General features: G+C 41.5%; 1 protein-coding gene across 5 annotated transcripts in view; it reads right to left on the reverse strand.

Annotated features, from left to right (window-relative positions):
- tln2b (talin 2b) overlaps window positions 1–4273 on the reverse strand; it is a 64997-nt gene extending 60724 nt beyond the window's left edge. For 3 of the 5 annotated variants that reach the window (XM_085913985.1, XM_085913982.1, XM_085913986.1), the window contains exons 1-2: window positions 4191–4273; window positions 3717–3768 (exon numbers count right to left, since the gene is read on the reverse strand). The gene's annotated coding sequence lies outside the window, so the exon portion shown is untranslated. Of the gene's footprint in view, window positions 1–3716; window positions 3769–3849; window positions 3876–4165 lie in introns of those variants that run through there. The other 2 variants (XM_085913983.1, XM_085913984.1) reach the window with 2 other exon arrangements.
- Between the last annotated feature and the right edge of the window lie 6083 nt (window positions 4274–10356).

Consider the following 10356-nt stretch of genomic DNA (forward strand, 5'->3'; position numbering starts at 1 on the left):
TTGTAGTTCTTTGAGGTATCCATATATAAAACTAACTTGCTACAAATCGTTGCCAAAACAACCTTCCATATAAAACTGTACCCAGTAAAATAACATCACAACATGTTCCGAGGCCTCTCATTGTTTTTAGCTAAGGGCAAACAAAAAAGCTAGCAGCTAGGTGATAACTTTGTTTGCCAGTTTTATGTTCAGGACGAGCGGCGGATATGGAACAAAGTCAATTCCGGCGTGATATTGTACCAAATGTTCTGACCCCCTTTGAGTCTTTGCTTCGGGAATGAAAGCCGAGTTTAAACATGAAAGAATGGCCTCGCATACAAGAACATGCACAGTAACCTTGAGCGGTGCGCTTAAAATGTTCTCTGAATGTTTGAATGCACACATCCACCTAGTCGAGTACTTTTTACTTGGTGTTCTCGAACAAGGCAAAATTCACAATAGGTGTTTGACGCATCAATGGGCCAATACATTTCCTTAAAATAGGTATTCACGAAGTCTGTGCCTCTTTTTTATATTGTGACTATCACTGAGAGGGACAGTCGACAGCTAGCTAGATAGCAGTGAGCATTAGCAGATGGGATTCATGGATGATTCCAATGTCATCATCTTGACCAAAATTTTTCCTAGACATGCTGGAGGCCTTCAGCAAGAAGACCCAAGGAGGCCCCTGGAAAAAACTTAAATTGTTGCTATGGACTAAAATCAGTCATCTCTCTGGGGACCCGCCCCGCTACAAGCTAGCAATAGCAAGTAAGGTGTCGTTAGCAAGGGATTCCTAACAATGCAGTGTGTAAAGCAGTTTTGTTATTTTATCGTGGGGTTTCTTGGGGGACCCTTCAGCTCGTGGCCCTCAGCAAGTGGTCTACCCTGTTACGACATCTCCGATGGCTACAGCTTCTCCATCTGCATAATGCTCAGTCAACCTTGTGGCTCAAAGCCGCATCATGTCCGGCAGGCGTTATGTAATACTGCACACTCCAACGGCTGGCGCTCATAATTTGCAGCGTATGTTCTTCTTCTCCTTATCTTTACATTTAATAGCTAGCGTTGAAGATTTTTTTTTTTTGAAATGTCGCAAAAAGTCGTGATTACATCTACATCTATCTATTGCTATTTCTACCCCCCCCCAAAAAAAATCACAACAGCACCGATTTATTGTGAATTTATGAATCACGTTCCTTTTTTTTTTTTTTTTTTTTATTTATTTTTAACTATCCGCTTTTTTCATATCCAAATCACTTGTCGCGGCTCGTGTTTCTCTCTCGTCTAAGTGTAGCATCTGGAAAGCTCACCCTCATGCAGTGAGTTAAAAAGGCCACACAGCTGAGATGTCAGCAGGACTCATGTTACTCACCATGTGACATCGCCACCGTTGGTACACGAGTGTGTCATGCCACTTAACAAGGCTTTGTGTTGTTTGTACAGACCGCTTTTGCTGACACTATCAAATATTTCTCCAATTGAATTTCCAATCAATTATTAATCAAATAATCAAATCAAATGTTATTTTTCATTCAAATAGATAAGGGAAATCTTTTGCCGATGGGATCCTGTGGAGCAGAGAGGTCCAGCTGTGTCTGGTTTGGCTTGTTTAAACATCACAGAATATCTGATATGCGTCACTCTCCGTAATTGCCTTTAAATGTAATCTCCTGTGTGGGGCAGGCTTCATGCGTAAGGGGGCGGGGCCATTTCATTTCAGTGTCCTTTGCTGGATGAATATGGACCTCAAATCACACTCGCATTAACCTTTGCTGATAGTTCTCCATCCATCCATCCATCCATCCATCCATCCATCCATCCATCCATCCATCCATCCATCCATCCATCCATCCATCCATCCATTCCAATCTCTCTCTCGTTTGCTACACGTGTGCACAATCAGCGCCTTATTCCCTCTGGCTCACAGACCACATTGTCAGAGTTTCCATGTCTGGATTTGAGGAGCAGTGCCTCAGGCTTTGCCATCCTTTCACCACTTAAAATGTGTGTGTGTCTCTTTAGCAACGGAAATGACCTGCATCTTTGCCACATTAATGGAGGCCGGCATACACTTGCCGACAACTCATTGACTGCAGGGAAAATTAGTGTGTAAAGTATCAAGCTAAAAATAGTTAGCAGCAACGTAGCCTTTGTGCCGGCATACACTTGCCGACAACTCATTGACTGCCGGGAAAATGAGTATGTAAAATAACAAGCTAAAAATAGTTAGCAGCAACGTATCGGTGATTGTGACTCAAATGCCAATTTTTGTTGAATGGATATGACTGAGGTAAACACACTCAGAGCGTAACTTGAGGATAATGAGCTGCAACACTGTTTTGACTTGACAAAATAATGATGCTGAGTTTTTCCCTGAGAGGGTTACCAAAATAATACACACCAGTATTTTTAATAAATAGGCTTACATTCAAATGGCAAATTTCCCACTGCTCCACTATTATTAATGTATTTTTCTCTCGTGTTATATTAAAATTATACTTAAAAATTACCTCTACAGATTTATCAGTACAATCAGTAAGCTAACACGCAACGGAAGCTTGGTCTTTGCTGCCCTCTGTTGGTCTACTTTATTTAAATCTATTCTTTTGTCTGGAAACAAATGAACAATCTGAATGTTCATTTTTCTGTCTTGAAACTTTAAACACTTAAATTATTAGAATCAAATGCACAAGGTATTATTCTTTGTTATGACACACACTCATCTTAGATAGATGAGCTAAATTAAGAGATGAACGCTGCTATTTTAGTCTGACCCGGTGTAATTATTCACAAGTGTTTAAGCACAAATGAAGTATGTTCTCCTCACGAAGCGCGTGTGCACAACAAATCACGGAGACAGGCGCTCGTACATGTTAAGATACACACACAGTGAGACCATTTCTCTCACTCTGCTATTTTTAGGAGACACCAATGCCTTGCGGCAAAAAAAAAGAAAAACGTGAATATGGATGTATGCAAGGCTTTTTGGCAAAACAACAATGATTCACATAGACAAGCAGCAAATATGCATGTTCAATAAATCTTGAAATAGTTTGAACCATATTAAATCTAAGAAACATGGGATGGAAATCACATTCTGCCATTCATTTCGAAAGGACTTCAATAGCACTTCTCTTCATCGGCCGTTTTCATCTTGAGTTCAAAGGAATTATTACATATCGGCCTAAGCTATAACTAGCACCATTTTTTTTTTCCTTTCCAAATCCTGAAAAAATATAGATGTTTGACCTGAGACTTTTTATGTGCACTTGCATGAATTCAAGACATAACCGCAGTTTTTTTTCCATCACTCTCGTCCTGGCTTGCTCTCCATCTAGCCTATTGTCCTTGACCTCCGCATACTTTGCGAGTCAATATTATTCAAAGGCTGTCTGTGGTTATTCCTTTAAATAGGCCAATTTAGGCTTGGCGCACATGCATCTTGCGAGACAGGTTTATTTTCGTGGGGCCCAATTTTTTTTCAAGTCTCCTTGGCCACCTTGAGAATATCTTTGAGAAGGAGGCCACCAGGCATCTGTACTTTTTTTTGTACAGGCAAAAAATATAAACTTGATCTTTTTTTTTTTTTAAATAAAATTGAAGCTCCTGCAAATTTTGGCAACGGCCAGCAGGGAGAGCCCCAACTCCATTTAAGAGCCTCTACAATTAGCACGTCATGAATTTGAAAAAGAAAGTAAAGTACAAGAGAGTAGCTATTAATAATAAATACTGACCTTTAATCTTATGCCAATTGTGAAAGTCATCTTCAGCTTCTCCATTGTCGCTCTGCAAAAGAGAAGCACCATAGAAAATGAATGAATGAATGACTGACATTGAACATCAAATCCTTGAAAACATGACTTTTACTTCTTTCAGCATCTTCATTCCAGAACGAATGAATACATTTGTATACGCAAAAATGAATCTTCTACTTTTCTATACCTTTTTGTTAGATAAAGAATGAGGGTCTAGCTAACAAAAATGATGTTGCCTGCAGGAAATTCGAGTTGGCACATTAACCATACTCACAATTGTCAAATAAAACTGCCACTAACTAGATTGATTAGCTCTTAGCATTTTTTTGACAGAAGGCTTTCAAGCAAGAATGTTTGTGTTAATCGGTCGTTAATTACAACTCCATCTAGCATCATTCAAAATCTCTTTTAATAAATTATTCACCAACCTCGTCAACTTGTCAGAAAGCTCACCTTGTGTTCAATTTGACGGCAGGTGTAATTCCTCGGTTGATGATCTGCGATGTTTAGTGCCATCTAGCGACCCGCCTCTGTATTGCAGCAGCAGGTGTGAGTGAACTACTGTTCTGAACATAATTTTTAATCGCTAAAAGTCACTGTGAAAATGATTAAATATATTTATATTGATTTTATTCGACTCTATTGCTTATTGTGTACTGAAATATCTCGTTTCAATTTACTCACACATTGACTTGGTCATTGTGAAATTGAACAATGAAATATAATTTATGAATAATATATTTATGTTTATAAAATATAGTTTGTGTGAATGGAATTATTGCCCCTTTTTTGATGTTGGGAATTGTTTTTGTTTATGTTTCTTGGGAGCAGATTAGAGGAATTTCTATTCATTTCAATGGGGAAAGATGATTTGACATACAAGTTCCATTTTCAGAAGACTGTATTTGTTGCCATTTGTTGTTGTCATTGAAAAGAAGAGCAATAAAGTGCTTGTTAAAGGCCAAAGGTCAGCATTCTTTTGTCTACACTCAGCTCCGCAGTGTTCTTATCTCCTTCACGCTCTCCGTGTTGTCCTCTCCCCACAGAGTGGTCTTGTTCTCCTCACTTGCAGCTGATGTGCTCGGGGCGTCCGGAGCTGATGCAAAGTGACAAGTCTCTCCATCATAAGAGAGAAGCTGAGGCCCGGCCCCTCTTCCCCCGCACTGGGCTGTTTTTGTTCGCCGCAGCTCATGCGGATAATTTGCCGGGATGCGGCGGAGGGCTGTCACAAGGACTTGGCTCAAGGGGTGTGGGAAAAATAACAGAAGCGTCTTCCATGCTCCGGCCCTGCCTTAATGATGAGCATTAAATATGAACATCTTTGTGTAAGCGATGCATTAGGCCGCTCCGGCGTGTCCTCCTCCATGCGTTGGCTTTTTATCTCTTTTTGGGCCCCGGCGCGGCCTCGTCTCGACTCGTGTTTGCAAATCACTTGAATAATCCGACTGACAAGCCGCCTTAAGGTCATTGCATCTCTCTTTGGAAAATATTCTCATTCTTTATGAAAGCAAAGTACAAACATTGTGCTGGCGCTCCCCTATGAATGCATGCGGTGGTTTTGTTGAAGGCGTCACACACCAATGAAATTCAATGTTTAAATGGCATCGTGTCACGTCGCATTAAAGTTGAACTGACCTCAGTCATTTTTTTTTTTTTAAGTAGAAAACACACCGAGCTCCCTTAAAATAAACCCCGCTGGGTGCAGAGCCAAAGGACACAATGACTTTGTGAGCACTAACATCTGTGCAGTATGTAGTAAATGCCTCAAGTTTGAGTTTGCGACATCCTCCAAGGAGCAGCCTTTTTGGAAGGCTCTCCTGGCACAGATGTTGCATATTTAAAATAAAAAAAAATATGGAGAGGAGTGCTGCTGCTGCTGCTGCTGCTGCTGTTCCTCAGCGGGAGTTACCTGTGCCTTCATCCGAAAAGCTAATCCAAGAGGGGCCGCTGTCTAACCAACCAAAAACAAAGTGATAGTCAGGATAAAGTCACCCTGCTGCCACTTTGCCCCTTCAAGGTGTTCAGAGTCGTGGAGAAAACATATCATGGAAAGGATCCCTTGAAGACATGACCGGTATGAATATGAGCATTGCTCTAGTAGCTTCTTCTGATGCTTTTCATGGGCAAAACTTTGACTATGATTTCTAGTAGGCTACTTGGTCAGGTGACCTTTAAATCTGTCAACCTTCAACCAGCACTGTATTTAAAATTATCACTTGATTTGATCTGTACAGTGCTTTGACTAACTCTATGAATACATGGATTCTTCTTATTATTATATAAATATTTGATCTTTTAAAAAATATTTTTCCAAAATTTATATATATAAATATAATATATTATATAATATATATTATATAATATATTATATATAATATAAATTATAAATTCGTTTTAAAAAATATTTTCCCAAAATTATTTAGGCCATTATTTTCGGAGGGTGACTGAATGTGTAAACGTAGTTGACCCATTGCTCAAAGAATCAACTTTGCAATTCATTCAAACAGACGGCCACAAGGTGGCGATATTCACCAGTTTAAAGCAGCAACCTCCTCATGAGAAAGCCAAAACTAGAGTGAGACATGCAGACAGAGTGATGCTCTGCATGCCCGAGTGTGACAGATTGTGTTTGTATGAGACAGTATGTTATGCCCGCATAACGTCTGAGTGTGTCTCTTTGTTTACAGTCGATGAGTGTGTGCACGGGGGTGTGTTTGTGTGCTTCACTTGCCATCCAATGCACCGAACGGGCAGACTGTGCTAACAGGGAGGTCCCGGAGCTGACTGGAGCGGGTCCCAGGGGCCCAGAGTGGAAGAGAGGTCAAAACAGGTCAGCTCCCATGTTTGCCGCAGGGCCCCCGGGGCCCGGGCGAGGGTTCAGACGCGTAGCTACCCTCTCTGCTCCGTGGAAGTCGAGTTCAGGGTGTGCTACTCCTGGGTCAGAGGGGAAGATGCCGGCCCGGACGTCTGTGTATTAACTTTGCCGCCACCTTTTGAGCCAGACAAGCAACAGAAAACAAAAACAACTTAGATAAATGGTGGTTGTAACAAGAGAGAGAAAAAAAAATCAAGAAGTGAATACAAGTTCAGAAAAAATGATTAGATCCGTCATTTTACGTGTTTAAATTCCCCTTTGAGGATGAATAAAGTATCTTATCTAACTACTTGGAAAATAGTGCACCCTTTAAGTTTGAAATAAAAATTTAATCCAGAAATCAAAGTCATTTCTTTTGGAGAACAAAAGAAAAAAAAACATTAAAGAGACTCGCTTATAAAAAAAAAAGTTGAAGAATTAAACGGACATTTCTTGCATAATGATGAAGAAGTCATCTTAATGATGCAGCGACCGAGCATATTTTTTGCTCTTACTGGCGCTCGCATATTCATCTCGTTTCCATTGTGTCTTCATGTGACTCATTCGAGGATGCCAAGCGGCTCATTCACCACAACAGTTGATGCCTGAGCTAATTAACATGCACGTTTTTAAAACCCGAGCAATGAAAGAAGCGCTGTAGCAACCACAATAGCTAAAGCTCGCCAAATGCTATCGCTGCGATGGCACCCGGCGCTCAACGTTTGGCTACCTTTCATGCTCATGGACTGTGACTTCTTGCCCTCCAGCCCGGACCATCTGACCAGAGTAAAGAACTCGAACCGCCAGACTAATAATAGGAGTTGAAAGCCAGGCAAAGGATTTTTAGTAATTATGCCACACTGTGGGACACGATGGCTGAAAAGAAAGAAGACAAAAGAACGAAAGAAACAGCACAATAGGGACATTTGATGAGTTTCTACACATGATTCAACTTGGGAAGGTTTATCAGAACGTTTATATGGACGTATGTATGTATGAATCTACACAACTAACTAGTTTTCAAATCAGAGACTAGTAAAAAAAAAATTTTTTAAAGATGAATGGTAATAAAAAACAGCAACATTTCTATTTTTAAAATTTCGAAAAAGATGAATGAACTACCAACATCTCTATTTTTTAAAAGTGAAGCCACACTGTGGGACACGATGGCTGACACAAAGAACAAATTTTCTTAGCGGGCCAAATATAATTACACTGCAGGCCAGATTTGGCCCGCGCACCAGAATTTGACACCCCTGGTCTAAGTCAGGTGTAAAACCAGCTCGGCCGCTTTTCGGAACTTCTGCAGACCTGCCCTTGAACTGTGTTCCGGGGGAATAGACTCATCCTCTCTGCAAAAGTGGAGAAAAAGAACCTATTATCTGAGACGCCGGGCGATGATAGAGAACTCAGCCAGGAAAATTAGGCCGAGGCGGACCAACCGCACTAAAGTTTGTTTGTGCAGTGACTTTCATATTGTTTGCGTGTGTGCTCGACGTTTGCTTAATTTGCCGCATCCCACCGTATACGAGCCCCTCACTCGGAGCAAAGGAAGGATGAGATTTACATTTTTATTTTCCCTGCGCATGCACATACAGGAGCGGCAACAAATAATAATAAAAAAAAAAACCTGCTCCTAAAAATAAAATGACTTGAGAATTAATTAAAGTCAGCGAGCGCGCGGCAACAAACAGCGTCGTCCTATTTAGGGCTAATATCAACTTCAGCTAACTAGTATGGAGAACTTGTGATTGATGGCGTCTGTCACCGTTCCTTCTCCGGCGTACCTTCGATCCGAAGCAGCGGTACTCGGATACACAATGCCTGATCTTTTATTCCTTTATTTAAATTCCCATCGATTGAATGGAGTGATCAGAGGCGTTGCCCTTTCTGGAAGAGCTTAATCTCTCGCTGACACATGGAAGACTTGCCGGACTTTGATGAGGCAGCTGCCGTATCCTTTCGGGCTTTCAAACAACTCGGCGTGCACCGCTACCTCCGTCAGCTGTCTGGAGAACAATCATTCAGTACAAAGCACTGTCAAGGCTTCAGCAAGCACAAGCTTCACCCCGCCAGCCTCTAATTCAACCCCCCCCCCCTCTGCTTCTCGCTCAACTGCAGTGCACTCTGGGATTGGTAAGCAAATCCCAGATGCAATTAGCGCTGCTTTCAGAGGCCATGGTTTAAGCAATGCGCTGGAATATGCTACCGCAGTGCTCTTGGGCTGTCATGTTAGCATGTGGTTGGATCACAGGTAGCTCGCGAAAGCTCATTTGCAACTACGGTAGAATGACAGAATTGTACAGAAATTGGGGATTTCTTTGTTGCTATTCACAACTAACAAAAGAATCACATGAAACAAGTATGCTAAAGGCTAATTGCTGGACTTTTCGAGGAGCAAAAATGTCCCAGATCAAGGATACAATATGTATACCATATTTTCCGGACTATAAGGCGCACCTAAAAACCTAAAATTCTCTCAAAAGCCGACAGTGCAAGCCGACAGTGCGCCTTATAGTCAGGTGCGCCTTATATATGGACCAAATTCCTAAATTTAAACTGCCCTGAAGCATTGTGTCATGAAATCAAACATGAGTGGCCTGCTGAAGACTATAAATCAGGAATCAAAAAGACTATGGATCATTATTTTGTGATTATGAAGTAATTTGTTGCGTCTGAAGTTGAAAAATGAAATAAAATGGAGAATGATTTGGATTAAAAATCTGACATGATGCGCTTTATAGTCCGGTGCGCCTTATATAAGGACAAAGTTTTAAAATGGGCCATTCATTGAAGGTGCGCCTTATAGTCCGGTGCGCCTTATAGTCCGGAAGATACGGTACATTTGAGATGAACAGCCCCGTCGGCCATTAAAAATACATTGTACTTCTTTTCTGAGTACGCGCGGTACTTACAGCGCTAAACGAAAGCAGTCCAGGGGGTTGTTTTATTGATGGCTCTTTTGCTTCTTTGCACTCGTTAAGGATAACACAATTAGCCTCTTCATTATCCCTCTGTGGTTATGTTAAAGAGGTTCAGCATATGTGCGTGGATACCGTTAAAGCTCACTGCTCTTGTTTACAGAATGTTTTTATAGCACGCAGCTATAGTTTTGAGGCGTCTTAAAGCATTCTTCTTGAAAGAATCGGCCCAGAGACATCCGATCGAAGCCCAACGAGACGGTGATATATTTATCCCTCAAATAATCCTCAGGTGTGACTTCTTCTCCATTAGAATGATAGATTTGACTTGAATAACACCCACATGGCAACGGATGTCACAGCGGAAAAATGAGCCTGTGTTGTCACAGCAGGGATAGAATGTCATCTGTGTATCAAATGTGATCATCTTCATGGATGTGTGTACTTTGTGTTTGTGCACGCAGCCGTGCGCCGCCTTTCGTAATGTCTTTTGACAGCCGTGCACAGCCCATCCCTCATCGTGCGCCTTCCTCCACCTGGGAAATGACCAACCCTATCTCTCCGGCTTGTCATCTACTCCATGTCAGTGTAGGCTTCACTCCATCTGTCTTTTCGTCTGTCCGTCAATCTGCCCGTCTCTGTCCGTCCATCCATCCATCCATCCATCCATCCATCCATCCATCCATCCATCCATCCATCCATCCATCCATCCATCCATCCATCCATCCATCCATCCATCTTGCTCTCTATCTTGCTAGCTATCTCGTTAACTAGCTCACTAATTAGCTGACTAGCTAGCTATCTGTCTAGCTAGTGCTCTAGCGATCTACGGTATTGGTTCTTT

The sequence above is a fragment of the Syngnathus leptorhynchus genome, chromosome 6 (genome assembly GCF_054491065.1).
Source record: "Syngnathus leptorhynchus isolate UIUO chromosome 6, UIUO_Slep, whole genome shotgun sequence".
NCBI classification, from domain to species: domain Eukaryota; kingdom Metazoa; phylum Chordata; class Actinopteri; order Syngnathiformes; family Syngnathidae; genus Syngnathus; species Syngnathus leptorhynchus.